Genomic DNA, 16,735 nt, shown 5'->3' on the forward strand with positions numbered 1-16,735 from the left:
GCAGTCATCAGTCATATAAGAAATCAATGCAACTTTGATGTCCAAAATTGAAAACTTGAACAAAAGTAAACCCTTTGAGAAAAGAAAGAAGACCCGCTGACCTTGCACACTGAACCACCAATGCATGGAAAAACAAAAAACACACACACAAATCTATAATCATTAATACGCTGTGCACTCCCACACTGTAATACATAAGCACAAAGCATCTCTCTATGAAAACCGCACCAGTTACACCTACACGCCTTTGATCTACTGCAGGCTCACATAACAAAGAATATGCAACAGCACCACTCTGCTGTAAGCAACATTCTTCATGTGGCTTACACCACTGACAGCCGGAGCTCATTCAGGGCCAATTAAATCATTTAAGTCACATGATGACAACTGAGCAAACACCATGATAGTCACCACAGAATGAATTGTAATAACATTGATCCACAGACTTTTCATCAAGCGGCATCATCCAGTCAAAAGTTCTAATTTCTAATTTTCAATACTTTGATTTATGACTAAATACCTGCAAAACGTATTGACGTTCCCGTCAGCCTCCGATATACTTTGTGTTATGCGATAATTAACTCAGCATGCTAACATGCTAAACTGAAAATAATGAACTATGGATGCATAGGGACATTATGACATCAAGGCACTACTGTGCCTAAGTACAGCCTCACAGAGCTGCTAGCATGGCTGTAGTCATGCTTAACTCAGCGTATGTTGCCAACAGCGTACAGCTAAAAGTTTCCGGACGGTACTTGCTCTTGTAAAACTTCAATCTGCATACCGTGTATTATTCTGTGTGCAGCAGCATGCACCAGGCCGTGACCCTGTACCGTGACGGTTTGGCATGAATACACGAATCCTTGCAGCCCTAATGGCGATCATGAAAAGAGTCAGCTGCATTCAAGCCGCCAAGCCCTGAAGGTGCTTTTTAGCCTTGTATCATATTGATCCCACAACAAAAGGCCCACACTGGAGATGTACATCTACCTGCCAAAGACATTGTGGCGGAAGAGTGATACAACAGAGCGGCCTGGGGCAGAAGTGGAGTACCCTGGATGTGTAATTTTGGAAAAGGTCAGACAAGCAGATAGCAAAATTCATTGGAATGGATTGAGAAATTTCACCATTTGAAATGAAAGTTTGACTGGGCCTTACTTGAGAAGGTTAACAGAGCTCTCTGTAGTCCATCAATAATCTAAAGGACCTAAAAAGACTGTTCCTTTGTTTCAGTTTGAGTCTGTAACCCTATTCTACTGAAGCTGAAGTGTTGACAGATTTCAAACAATGTGAGCTGCTCCTATAGTTTCTGTTTAGCATTGTAGTTTTGGGGCTGGGCCTGGGCTTTGACGTAGATGCAGTAAATACAGACATCACAGCAGAGGAGGACAGAGGCCGCACACGGAGAACAACAAAGATTGAGACACACCGTTACATTTTGCCCCTGTGCAATCACAGAATTGGAATTCATTTGGCGAAAACAGCCAGCCTAAGAGTCAGACAACGGCTCGTGAGATAAAAAGGAAAATGAGGCAGAGCAGTGGAACATGTAGCTATTGTTCAATAGATCAATGAGGCAGAGCAGCGCCTGCTGGGAATGCCCAGGCCCTATTACAGTAACATGGCCTCTAATCCAATAATAGAACAGACCACAAGTGAAACAGGCCAATCCTAGAGGAGTTCTGGACCAGGGAACATATCAAATATTCGTCCAGAGCATGTTGGTTGCCTAGTTTCGACACCAGGGCCAAACTGGGCTAACACAGGCACCATAATTAGTCTATCTGCTTTCTTTGGTTTAACACTGATTAGCTTTTCTGATTCTGTCTGCTGCAACATACGTATATTATCTGCTCTGTAAATCACCTTTTCTGTGTTCCCCTGTGAGAACACCAAAATAGAGACATTTAAATTATATACACTAATGACCTTTTTCCTATCTTTTAATAGTAACAAACTATTACCTATAAACATTATTTCTGACGACACAAAAGGGATGAATACAAGTGAATACAGTTGGACTTTAATTTAGCAACTTGTTGCCTCCAGAGATGTATTTTCTAATTTATGGATAAAAAGCATATTGTTCCTGACCTAAAGCAATGCCACTTGGCCCTGCAATAGAATACACAGCACAGCACAATACAATACAACCTCATGACATGACAGCGGCTTTCACTCTGACACCACACATGGCCTCGGGAGATGCAGCGAGGACGATGGCTGCTGGAAGGTCAATTGTGTTCTTTTCAGAAATACTTCTGACAGTACAGAAACCTTACTTCAAAAGCTATAACACATGATAGAGCTGACACCAGGATGAAACATTTACTAAAAACACAAGCTAAATTAAAATGATTTCTGGCTAACAAGTGCTAATTTGCCCCTGGAGCATGTTGCACATTATGATCCATCTATTTTATATGCACTGCTACTGAATAATAATTAGACTGTAATGCACCACTTTGTCAGGCTTCATTGTTGCTATATTGAGCGAGTATACAGTAGTTGAGGTATCTGAGTAAAAAGACCCGGTTTCCAATTAATTCCAATCAAAATCCAATTAATATATACAGAATCATCACAATCAGTGTGAGGTAAATACATCTGTTAGATGCTTTCACACTGATTTAACTTTCAGACTGGAATTCGTGCTACGCACCACTAGAAAACTTTCTCAACCGGTCTTGTTTCACTTTCTGAACAAAGCAGTTGTCCTAATTACCGATGCTTCTTGCACACACACACACACACACACACACACACACACACACACACACACACACACACACACACACACACACACACACACACACACACACACACACACACACACACACACACACGTAAACAAAAGCAGGCATCTCATTCCATCAGACGCCTGCAGATTTTGACGCCGGAAATGACAACCTTTGCTACCAGATTTTCTCAGGTTTCGATGGCTAGCGTAAACCGATACTCAAGCAATACTTAAAACAGTTTCAGATGATCAGTGTTAAAAAGGAGAGCCCTGTAAAATGGTATTTAATAAGCATTTGATGACACACAAGACATAAAATACTGAGGCTAAAGCTGAATGTTCCAAGCACCGTCACCACCTGTAAAACAACATGGACATTAAGGAGCAACAATGTATTGCAGTTATAGTATAGTATCATAAATAAAATATTTATTTTATTAATGTTTGTATTTTCCAAAAGTATTTTACTTTTATCCCCCAAAAAATGGCTTTTAGGGTGAGGAATAATGTGGCGAAAGTTAGCTAGTGATAGCCTCCGTGTAAAGCCAGTTTACTTACTGCTGCAGGTACAATAGTAAAATGAACATGCTAACGTTTGCAGCTTATACACAGTTTAATTAATTCCTTACACGTGTGTCCTTGTGTTGAAGTTCATGTATACAATTTTTAAAAAGTCAATACACTCCAAACACTTTAAATACAGAGTATCGCTCTTATTAGTGCCCCATTCACAGCCGAACATTTGCTTTCCACTTCTACTCATCTCTGTTGGCCTTTCAAGTGTTTAAATATCTTTTATCGGTGTCGTCTAAGATTCACACACACCCACCTATATACAGACAGGGTTGAAGTCTTGACTTTTATTCCATGATGAATCGGTTTCAAACATTTTTCCAGAGCAGGTCAACCTTTTCTTTATCATAACCTCTAAACTGCAAATAAACCAGATTTTTATCACCACTGTCTTCATTTCCATGCAAACGCAGCGTACACAGTGTGAACAACACATTAGAGACTCTCTCTGACTATACTCATCAAGCAGAATTGGAACTGATCTAAAGCATACAGTCTTAGTCACACACACAAGTGAGCCGGCACAGTTCAGAATGAGGTCATCACCATCCAGCAGGCTGAGCGGGGCGGCGCTGGCCAGGAGGTGAAAAGAGTACACTGGGTAAATATCGCTCTGGCTGATAGTCTACGTAATATACTCTTTGTCAGACCTCAAAGACTTTCTACATTCAGTCTACAGGAGTTCATTTAGAAGTACATGCATGCAAGAGGTTTTAAACTCTAATATTTATGATATTTTGATTTACCCTGTTACTCTGTAAAATCTGCTGATCATTAAAGAGAAACTGCACCGTTTCAGTCAACAAGATGGTTTTGAGAATTGCTTGTTGGGAGCGAGCAAGCGAGAGGGAGGGAGGGTGGCAGAAATTTGTCCATAAATCAATTTTTATCCATTTCCTTAATTGACATGAGGCCGGAGTGAGGTAGTAGAATAACAAATTTAAAAAAGCTGGTCCCTGAAGACAATAAAAACTAGTTCCTATTATATATTTTTTCTACAGCATCAGAAATGTTGAGAAAAATTGAAGTAATAGGTTTCACTTACATGCCAGAGGGAATAAAAAAATATTTACAGCCAACAACTCCAGTTTAATTGCTTCACTATATGGCATCAGGCAGTTCTGACACACGTGCACGCCAATGCACACACAAAGATACATAGACCTCTACTACACCTCGCTACATGAAAAGGAAGCTACATGTGAGAAATAAGCCTGTTAGCATAATTATCCACTTGGTTAGTGGTGGTGTCAGGTGACTGACTGCATACCTCCTGAGTGACAGACACTACATGTCTGTCTGTCTGCGCCTGTGTGTGTGTGTGTGTGTGTGTGTGTGTGTGTGTGTGTGTGTGTGTGTGTGTGTGTGTGTGTGTGTGTGTGTGTGTGTTTGTGTGTGTGTGAGAGAGAGAGAGACAGCTTGGCTAATGTTTCAGGCAGGCAGGTGATGCCTCTCTGTCAGCAGCAGCACCAACGCAGGTGTCGCGTTTCATGCAGAGGAGAGGAGAGGCAAACAGTTGCCCAACACTCCCACAAATCCAACACAGAGCTAAAGCCTCATTCAACATAATGCAGTCAGGGATTAGTAAAAAGTTTTAACAGCGGCAACTAGGCATCAGCTTTTGGTTGCCGAAACTGAAACTATGGTTGCCATTATAAGTCACCTTTTTTTTCGAAAAATGAAGATACCATGCAGTTATACGTCAGCTTAAGAATGAAAATGTGACATTTAAGAATAAGAACTTTATTAAAAGTAAGCAAACTAAATTCTATGTAGTTTGTGTTTTATCTGATACTTTACAGAATTTGAAAGTTAACATGTCCACCCTCAATTTTTCTGTCCTTATTTTTTATGGGATAAAAAAAGTGGTTGAAACTGTCTAGAGTTGGTTGCCAATTCCTCAAAATGGTTGCTAATGGCATAAAGAGTTGCATGTAACGTGGTCATTTATTGTTATTACTAGGCTGTTGTTTTTATGAGGTCATAAAAAAGCTGGAAAAGTTGCTTGAGAAAGAAGTTATTTTGAGCTGAGCATATCCTCCATAATATCTCTTTGTTTGAGTGAAATTAAACCATGAGAGGGACGGACCTGAGATCAATTCAGCCTCTTCTTCACCAGAGGAAGCAATCAATTTGAAATCTGAAGCCATACCACAGTCACACACCCCCCATATTTTGGCACATACAAAATATCAACTTAAATTTTTAAACAAGGGGGGCTGTACGAGACGGCGCACATATGAGCCACCACTCAAGAGTTAATCTTTGTGTTACAACTCACTCCCACATTTCAGTATTGTTTTCCATTTAGAGTATAGATCCAGCCTTTAACATTGCTCAGACTACTCTCTTGCCACTTGAGGATGTGTTCAAAAACTGGTTGCCATGGATACAGAGGCTGGTTGCGGCCGGACTAATAATCTGTTATAAGGCATAGAAATGATAAGAGTGTGACTGATGTTTGTTTCTAGATACATGTGTGAATTAATGTTTTTGCTCGCTGTTATGCTTATATATTCAGCATATTTAAAAATTATCCATTTTTATGCCAAAGATAAAAAGGTCAAATTATTCAGTGTTTGCCTGAGAAGTTCGTTTTTGTAAGGTAAAAAGAGAAGAAGCTGAGGTTGTATTCAGACCATAATGGTAAATTATGAGTTCCACGAAATCACAGATTAATTACTTTCTTTCGTTTGGATTTGTAGCCCCTGAAATAAGAGTGACTGAATCAATGCTCCACTCTATAACCGCAGTGGTAGCGACTAATACGCCTGGTCACATTTACTGAACAATCACCGAATTTTAGAGGCCTCGTTGCAAAAGACATTAGGGCCAGACTGTTTCAATCACACACAAGCACTCAAACTCATTCTAAGGGAGAAGAAATCTAAAGGGGAGCCCCATGGTAGCCGCCTATATTTGAATACCAGGGAGGCCAATGGGTTTCTGGACATTAAGGCCTGATCTATTTGGCAGCGATGCAACTGGGATTACACAACCCTCTCAATGGGACGGCCACCCTGCCTGAAAAAACGTGATTCGCTGCGACGGTGCCAGCCAGCTGCTGTGGCGATGGCCTCGGTCACTCCGACCAGGAGGCATGATTACCAGTAAAATGTCTGTCAGTGGAAGGAATGCAGTGATGGAAGAGTCAGAGTATAAGATGTGGTGAAGAGCTAGTCATGTTCCAGGCTTGGTAAGAGCCACCCAGACCAGTTCTCATGAAACTGACAGTGATTAGTCACATCGCAGCACTGAGGCTCACTTCTCATGCAATCACTGATATTTCACATTCAGAGAATCTGCACTAAATACTTCTTTTGCCAGGTAAAACTGAAACAAATATTCTATACTTAAACTGATACATGACCCAAAAGTCTGTGAATCACTCACTTCCTACGAGCTTGAAAGGAAATGTATAATGGTGTTAAAGCAAGTAGGCTTTGCTACAAACCTGTCCGTTCTGCTCACTGACACCATCTTTACCGAGTACAGCAGAGCTTGTTTAGGGAACACTTGACAGACTAACAACATCCTCTAAGACCATAAACAGTCAGCACGGACAGCTGACTAACAGACCCAGTCGTCATCGGTTCTGATAAATGGACCTTTATTAACTGCAAGTAAAAGTGATGACAAATGATGCTGCTGTGTTGACTCAATAACTCCACAACATCTGGTCATAGCAAGATGTAAACGCGGCCTTTACAGCCACCATAGTGAATAAAGTCGGTGTAAACTATCATACTCGGATGACTCCTTAAGAGTAGAGAGGTTGAAGTCACAGTTCAACACCCTGCCGCTAAGCATAGTTAAAGATCTGGTTTTATATACAGTGTTAAATGTTGCCTGTGACAACAGTTAAGAATACATAGTGCAAAATATTCATGATTAAAATGTGCAATGATCTGTTACACTGATCGTTATCCTCTAGCAGCCTCCTCGGTGTTTGCAGTGAATAACTGCAGAGTGGATCCTGGCTGGGGCCCGCTGGCCGGGGTCCAGAGGAATACGCTCTGTGAGGAACGTCTAAACATGAGATCGGTCAGGCTGGGAATGGACCTCTTTAGCCATCTCCAGCACTGACATTTCTCTCGTTAGAGAGAACATGGCCTCGCAGGTTAGTTGCACTTAAAAAGGTCTATACAATTAATTGATCGAGTTGGCAAGAAAGCCGCTCACAGTACATCACCGCCCAGAGAAAAACATCCAATTACAGCAGTACCATGTGGAAAAGTTGGGTTGTTTAAAGTGTAATAAACCGACTTACATAGTAATTATACTTGCCATAACTAGAGAAACAAACATGTGCCAGTTCCAATTAAAAGTTTTACTCCACTTGGCTAAGGAAATAAACCAATAATTATGCCTGCAACAATTACAAAAAGAAATACATTAGTGTATTAGTAACACAATTAGGTTTGCAGCTGCCCAATCAATAGCAGAGCTCTTAGTCATTTACAAATGTCAAAAAATAAAATGAGGCACTACAGCATGTGTGACTGTAATCTAATTCCTTCCAAAACGGGTAAATTATAGAAAGCTGGTCTACTGCCAGGTCAACTGCTCGCTTGCACATCTAATGATGCAAAAATCTTAACTAAAAAGTAAAGCAGACAGTCCACTATGTGCTCCCAAAGCACACTATGGATTATTGATGAAGAAAAGCAAATGGAAAGGTGGCAGATGACTTAATCCAGGAAAGATAAAGTCACAGATTTGTTTTCTGCCCTAGGCCTTCCAGAACCCCTGCAGCAATGTTAAATGCTGTCAAAGTTAAAAGGGAAAAAGGAGCTCTTCTCACACATCGAAGGATAAACCAGAGGATCGCAATTCTACTACCGCCAAAGAAACAATATCTAACCTGTAGTCTGTATTGTATTTCAGCTTTGGACTCAACACACATTTGATTAAGTTGAGATCTGGCAGTTTATTGAGGCATGGCAAGAGACAAATCAACATTTCAGCTCATTATTCTTTGGAAAACTAAAATGCACAGAAACTGTAAACCTCATTTGGGGAGCGGAGCATGGTTACAGAGAGAGGCTGGGCACCAGATGCTGCCAGTTACTCTAATTGCCCTCTGGAAGCAGCTCATTGAGTCAGCTTGACAATGTACATTATAGTATACTGTCATGGCATTTTGCAACATTCCTTTGACTTCCATTAATTATCTAAAAGTAATTAGCAAGTTTTGTGTCCACAGAAGAGATCACATGTTAATCAATCCAGTGCACCTGGCAAGCTGCTTTGGAACAGTCTGTAAGTCCAGAAAATGACATAACTTTGCTGGAATGGAGCCTTTAAAACCAAGACAATGCTTATGCCATACTACAAAATCCAAAATCTAAGTCAATATCCAGTCTAATATTAGGATAACGCTATAATATTGATATATTGCCCTGCCCTATAACCCAGTCTGTCTGGGTTACATAAACTCATCACAGCATTGCTGGGTAAACACAAAAGGAGAGGAAGTAGATGGTTTAGTTTCAACTGTGGTACAAGTACATACAGCATAATGCAACACCCTGCTTTCACTGCATTTGTGTGATTGTGTAAGCAAAGAGAGCGAATCAGAGAAACAAAAAAAGGGAAACGAAAGGACAAAATATAAAACTATAAGTGCAGGAAAATACAGAGAAACTGTAGCTGATTTTTCTCTGCTGCTCTTAACTGCAGCAGCAAAGAGCCTACAGGGCAAAAAACATCATGAAGAAAGATTGCAGGCTTTTTCTCTTTAACAGTATCAGCTGGACACTCCTTATCCTGAAGTCTTGCCATGACACATGGAACTGTACACCAACATTGATAAACATCTCCAGTATGTTACAGGCCAGACTTCATGTAACCCAACTACCGAGATGTGTGTATAAGAATCTCTATGAGGTGGGCCACAGTAAGATAGCATCACTACAAGAACAGGTGGAGGCAGATGGGAAGATTTAATTGGCTCCAAGTCTCGGTGAACACATCATAACATTCAAAGAGCAATGTTTCTATTACAATTAATCAAATGTGTGCTTTCACAGTTTAATTCAATTCCGTGAATAGACAAATTACATATTTTGAGCTACTTCCCTTTCATGCGTAAGTGGTGCTGCACACCATCTGTAGTGCTGAGAAAACACACACACACACACACACACACACACACACACACACACACACACACACACACACACACACACACACACACACACACACACACACACACACACACACACACACACACACACACACACACACAATGTTGCAGCAGCCCCTTTTATCGGCTTCTTACCTTATTGCTGAGGAAAATGCAGCCTTGGATGTCTGCTGATCTTCACAGCTGAAAAGACAAACGGTGGACTTGTGTGAGACAAATGTACAGAATATATATATATATATATATATATATATATATATATATATATATAGGTTTATATAGAACGAGAATTACAATCCTTCCTCTAAATACAAATGTAAGAAATGGATCCCACATAGAAGTGTTCCTGTCACACAGATCTCTAATAGCAGAAAATGCTCTGCACTTTATGTTTAGATATTGGTAAAAAATATCAGATAACTTTTGGCAAAACAAAATTAAGATATGTAAATTAATTAGAATCTCGCTGCCAAGAATAAGGAGACTATTACAGCAGGTTAAGAGGATGACTGCAAATTTAAAAAAAAAAATGTAAAAATAAAAAAGGATATCACAGTTCAGTTGCTTTTCAAATAAACTGAAAATCTTACACTATATCTTTATTGTCACATAAATGAATAAATCAAATTAGCCACAGCTTCTTTAACATACAGTTTAGTAGGAATACAAATGATTAAAATGGTAAAATGTCACATGATTGCGTTGTTAGATAAATAATTCAACATAGTCTACACTGAACATTTCTAACTTGTTATTGGTGAACTTAAATCAGATGTCCTACTTGGTGGATGCCAAAGCAAATATTTAAATCAGAGATTTTCTATAAAGAGATTTGTGCAGCATTGTTATCAAGGCCACTCGGGGCATTATTTTTTTATTTTTTGGTCGATCATATTGACTTCATTCAGCTCACTCAAATACACACCATGCTTTTCCTACGATGAAAAAATGTCTCTTGCACTCCAGGTGAGGCAGCTTTCAAAAAGACCCCACTGTGCTTGAAAAGACTTAAACCTGCCCAGGCCACACACACTGGTGTAACAACTACAGAGCAGCATGAACAAATAAACAGCAGTCAGCAATTTGATTAAATGTTATCCAATGACGGCATTCATCAGGGAGTGATACGAGGTCCAAGATTGGCCCGTTTGTGCTTGAAAATGTTTGCATCGCACATTGAAAGGGTTCAATGCTTCATATCATCAGACAAATTGGAAGCAGTCTTGAAAATGCAAATAACTCAAGTAATGTTTTGGAAACTGTCAATGTCAATAAATACGTTGCAGTAACGATGACATTAGTCATCATTATGGACAATAGTAAAATAGTTTAAAACTTTTAAAAACGTACATATATTTAACACTAGTTCTGATAGCATTTAACAATTTTAACAGTGACACAAAGTGCTTTGAACGTTTAGCTTTGGGATTTTGACTCCTGTCCATTAACTGACAGCTGTGGCTCGTTATACTAACGAGCTGCAAGCTAGCTACACGTCTGTTATCAGCTTACTTGTTTAGAGAAAGACCCTCAACTCTGTGGTGAAGACGCAGTCCACTCTCATCTCTTTAAAACATGAAAATAACACAGAGTCGCATATTCTTTCTTTACAAAACCATCTTTGGCTACAGGAGATAGCATTGTCATTATGAATTCTTTTCATGGCAGACATTTCGACGTGTCAATGCACAGGTGTACATGATAACATTAACCATGTTATATCAGAGAGGGCACATAAATTACCAGAGCGCCTGAACAAACTCGCCTGAATGGAATGTAGCCATCGCTAACGTTATTAAATCCACCTGTGCTTTTCCTAATTTAACAAGCCAAAATGGATGCCATGAAAAGGATCTAAAGTCGGCAAAATGGTCACCAAATAATCCTGTCACATGTTATTTGTTGTGTACATGCTTAATGTGTGTTATAGCTATTTAAAAGCATGACACTTGCAATCTTTCAAATCGTGATTTTGTTTTAAATCATTCAGTTCAAATCTAGCTCATCATCTTCTACTTCTAGTAAGTAATGCTACTAGTCCACTCCATCTAATATGCAATAAAAACAGCAAGTCTGTAACAGAACAGTGACAATGCCCCATTCAATGCAGTCAGCTCCCTATATGTGCTATTTTGCTGCGGTTTCTAAACGTTCTGGACTAGAATAATCCATAGCAGGACGACTAGAATACTTCACAGTATTTAGTGTGGGTTATCATTACACCTGTCCAGGCTGGACAGTATAATGCCGTGGTTGCAGCCGCTCCACTGACTGGAGACTGATGTGAGACACTCTCAAGGTGGATCATTGGAGGGTAAAGCAGCACACTGCAGGCTCTCGCTGTCGTGCAGGTCCTCTCTCCCTCGAGATGTTTTGCACGCAATGCAGTCACACAAACACACTCAACCTGACCGTGCTGTAAGCATTGACTTGTCAGCCATGCAAATCGAGACACAGGTAAAGCGTCACATTTGTTTACTATTAAGCATTTTTCATAGGAAAACAGAGCAGCCACATCTTAATTCATCAATGAATCCAAGAGCAACGTGTCGGAAAGCATTATCGGACTCGAGACATTTTTCAGACTTCAGATCCAACCAATGTTGCCTTGAGTGACATCACTTAAGGCAGGACTTCTTTTCACATATGCAGTATACACAAGAAACCGATTTTGATGTGTAATGATGAAATGGTGCAGTTCCTCTTTAAATTTGAACAACAAACAACAAACTGAGATGTCAAGTAATCCATTTGCTCAAACTGGCAACGTAACAGGAGCTGTGATCAAGTGTTACTTTTGAATGTCAAATATTACTTAAACTCTACAATGTTTATACTCCATAATGATAAGTGGTTTTTAAAAAGGTGCCAAGTAACAGGCTCTCATTTTCTAAACAAATTCAAACTTTCTCATAGATCAAACAATGAATAGGAAAGGAATCTCTGCTGCAAGGAGCTAAAAATAGTGTGACAAAAGGAGATATTCGAAACCTTTTGCCTCAAGGAAAATAAATGTGAGCACCCAAATTAAACAAAACACGCTCGAGGAGAAAGAAACCTTATCTCACACAACTTATGATAAATTTGCATTCCTAATTGTCTTCTCTGAGCCTGAGGGAGATTGCTTTGAGGAAAAATTTAAGAAACACCAACTATGGGTCTGAGACATCTCAGATACCAGTAGTTACTTACTGCTTAAATTAACTTTCAGTATATATTGTTAGATTAACTCTTGACAAATCTGTCAACACCAAAAAAAAAAAAAAAAAAAAAAAAAAAAATGGCAGGAAGTAAGCCTGGTGAAAAATTGAATGAGAAGAGTAGAACACCTCTGGTCCCCTGGGGTTTCCAGAGGTGGGGCACAGGGCCACATCGCCACTGGCAGTCTTAAGAAGCACAATATGCCACTGGAGACTTCATTGTTCTGTCCCTCCTGCAGTTTCATTAATCACACACACTGCAGAGGAGGACAGGTCAAACAATATGGTGCCTGCCTGAGAAACACCTCGCTCCAGCCCCAAAAATGGGGCTTTAATAAAGCTGCCCACTACGACTTCTCAACATCTCACACCATCAACACAGCTGGATTTCACACAGGTCAAAGCGGCAACTTGTGTTATTGAGCGAAGGTGTGTGTGTGTGTGTGTGTGTGTGTGTGTGTGTGTGTGTGTGTGTGTGTGTGTGTGTGTGTGTGTGCAGCCAAAAAGCTCCATCATAATTTTTTATTTTTTTTTAATCTTGCGATGGTATCCCACCGATCGCAGCGTCAAATCGGCCCTTCCCCACTTCTTACTCCCCTACTTCCGGTGCCCTTGCTCAGACCACGCCCATTTTCAAACTCTGCCTTCATTTTGAACTCAACTACACACCCGCAATGTTTCGTGACTGCATCTTGCACGGTTGTGATGCCATCACATTGACAAAACCTTGCAAAAACACCTTGCAAAGTCCTCCAAAACCGCTTTTGTGGTAGTTCCCTCTACAGTAAGTCTCTCCAGGACCACCTTGTTTATTATGACAACAAATATAAAATTCAAACTGATGCACTACACGAGAGGCAATCCTGTATCTCACGGTCAACAGACAACATTTATTTAGCGCCTCTCTATCTTACCGGACAAAGAGCTTTACAACTTTCGCCTATTCGCCTATTCCATACAGCTATGGGGGCAGAGCTGCCATGCAAGGCGCTGGCCTGTTTTGCTCGAGGACACTTCGACATACAGATAAGAGGAGCCGAGGATGGAACCGCCAACCTTGTGACTAAAGTACAACCCGCTCTATCTCCAGAGTCGCTCAGGTTAAATACCTTGAAATTACATTCTGCTTTAAAGTACATGGCAGCTTATAATTATAAACATTAGCATCAAGGACATTACAATCATCTACACATCGTACCTCGATCAGCTTCACTTCACTGCATCAATGAAATACAACACTGAAGCCTAAGAACTCCTAAAATGCAAAGACAGAGTGAGTCTTTCTGTGCCATAAACAACTGGTCTAAACCACAGGAGGGACGGAAAAATTCAGCTTTTACAGAGATGCGGGGTGAAATTTGAGGAGCAATGATAAAAGAGGAAAACACAGTGAGGATGATGCTGCTGCTGCTGCTTTCCAATAGTTTTTTGCAAGGGATTAAAAGTCCTTAATCATGGAAGATATCACAGCTCACCCTTGCAGTGCAAGCTGACCAAAGCCCACATACTAATTGTCTGGCGTCTTCCGACAATCTCTCGGATAAGTAGCAGACCCAGATATGCAATTAGCTAAATGGATCCATGGGATCTGGGTTTAATAAATACAGGGTGGGGGGTTACTTCCTTGTGTGGTAGAGGACTCATTACCCACCGCCCTCTCACTGGGAGCCACCTGTCTAGAATTGCACTTTTCATATTGGGCTTATTAGCCTCTTGAAAAATTTGACTTCCAGAAAAGTAGAGATAGAAAAGGCACCCATGCAACACTACTAATTAATGTGCAAAACACCAGGGTAAAATGCAAATTCAAAATTATAAGTGAGCAAACATTCCTATTTTCTGCCACCTGTGTGAAGCAGATAACCATTCGGTGCAAATATCAGCTAGAACTGCACTAAGGTCAGAGAGAGAAAGTTAATGACACCAGTTTCAGCAGAATCCAGCAGTGCTCCGCTCCCAATAACAAGCTTTATAAACTCCATCTTTATAAACACAAACCATCTGCTCTTGCTGTGTTTGTGTGCATATGAGTAAGCAATATACTTTCAACAGCAATGCAGACTGTGGGGAGTCCTGCAAAGATACAATCCTACCATCATCCAGAACGAGGGCTTTCTACCCAAAAGGAAATCCAAAACTAGTCTTTCACTGACCTTTAAAAAAAGGAAATGTATGTTTTCCTGTTACAAAAAAAAATATAGCATTTGATCAATACCTAATGGCTGCTGTGGAAAAAGGCATCAACCATGTAGCTGCTGAAAACAAAGATTTGCACGGCTCAAAAGCAACTTGTCTTTCCAGAAGCAATGTCCTGGACACTCATCGTGTCAGATCGTGTCTCCAACACCTTTAATTTGAACTATTTTTACGTAAACTGTATGTAACTGTCTGTGGTTACTAAATGGCCACAATTCAGTTGTCTGCCTAATTGTGCGTCCCCAAGAGGTTTACCGAGATGGTATCACGCAGACAGTGATGTTATGAAGCAGAGCAGGAGCTGCTGAACAAAGTGATCGGACAATTGTAAAACTTTATAGACTTGCAGGAAAACATCTGATGATGGAAAAGTTCAAGACAACTATTGCCACTGTGTAATTAAATAAAGGGTGAAAAACAATGCGTGGATGAGGCAAAAGAAAAAAAAGGAATTTATGCATGAATTTCTTTGGTCGAGGACATCCCTAATTTTCATTACCGAATAATCTGCAGTTGTTTTTTTTGTTAATCTATTAATCATTTGGTCTTTTTAAAAAGGAAAATGCCCACCACAACCTCCTGAAGCCCAAATTGATGTTATCAAATATCTTATTTGTCCAACACAAATATATTTGGTTTATTTGCACATAAGACAAAAAGGAAAAGCAGCAAATCCTCACATTTGAGAAGCTGCAACAAAAGAAAACATCTCCGCTTGAAAAATTACGTGAATGATTAATATGATTATAATAGGGACTTTAGGAAAAATAGTTGCTGATTATTTATCTGATCAATTAATCATTGCATGTGCACTCACAATAATAATTTACCTGTAAGCCTACACGTACCATGCATGGGTCCTCTATGAATGAAAACCTAGCATGACTTACAAATGAGTGAATAACTACAGTAAATATTCCCCTAGCCTCATCTATACCTCTTTGGGGTTTGGATTCTCTTTCATGGAGTTATTTTTTCCATTTTTGGGGGGGAGTTGAGGACATCTGGAGAACAGCTGTTGCTTTGCATCACATGCAAGCAGACACGCATTGACACAAGTGCCCACACACACACACACACACACACACACACACACACACACACACACACACACACACACACACACACACACACACACACACACACACACACACACACACACACACACACACACACACACAGCTGTTGCATAACCTCCCCAGTAGAGGTTAAGGGGTCAGGAACCCTGTGTCCAGACGCACCATTTAATCTGGTCTAGGTATAGACATCTATGGGAATGAAACACCCCACAGCCACATTTATATACACACACACACACACACACACACACACACACACACACACACCCCCCCCCTGGTCTCTCTTCTATACAAGGCAACTATTCGACCCTCTCTTGGGAGGGCAGAGATTCCCAATGATTAGTCCTGCCCTCCCAGAGAAGGAGGGGGGGCTACAAATTCAATTACACAGACCTTCGTCCCTCTTCAAGCCGACTCCCAGTTCCATGAATGGAATCAAACCCATCCAGCCAAGTTGGGGGTGGGAGTAGAGACGCAACAATGTGTTTACATTTGGGTTACACTCGTTTTTTTAGCTTGTGAGAGGGCCCCAGTATGTCTGTGCAATGGGACTGTGTGTGTCCTATTGGCCTTTGGCTTAACACTGTAAACTAATATGAGACAAAAGGAATTGTAAGGATTCCATAGGCTCTCTGACAAACATATAAAGTTTTTTTGGAGTTTGCTGGAAGAGTCTGCTGTCAAGTGACATTAGAGCAGAACATCAGCGCTGGAATTCGGTACGAAATATGTTTTTTTTCTCCTTATTTTCACACCACAAGGTTAAGAAAGACGAGCAAAGGCATAAACCCTGAAT

At 40.4% G+C, this 16,735-nt stretch overlaps 1 protein-coding gene across 1 annotated transcript in view; it reads right to left on the minus strand.

Moving 5' to 3' along the window:
- tln2a (talin 2a) overlaps positions 1 to 16,735 on the minus strand; it is an 86,977-nt gene that overhangs the window by 56,154 nt on the left and 14,088 nt on the right. Inside the window, 1 exon segment of the mRNA XM_068730189.1 lies at positions 9,600 to 9,647. The gene's annotated coding sequence lies outside the window, so the exon portion shown is untranslated.

Source organism: Cebidichthys violaceus, unplaced genomic scaffold (assembly GCF_023349555.1).
Source record: "Cebidichthys violaceus isolate CVI_PGR_0920_01 unplaced genomic scaffold, fCebVio1.0.p SCAF_5, whole genome shotgun sequence".
Classification (NCBI taxonomy): Eukaryota; Metazoa; Chordata; class Actinopteri; order Perciformes; family Stichaeidae; genus Cebidichthys; species Cebidichthys violaceus.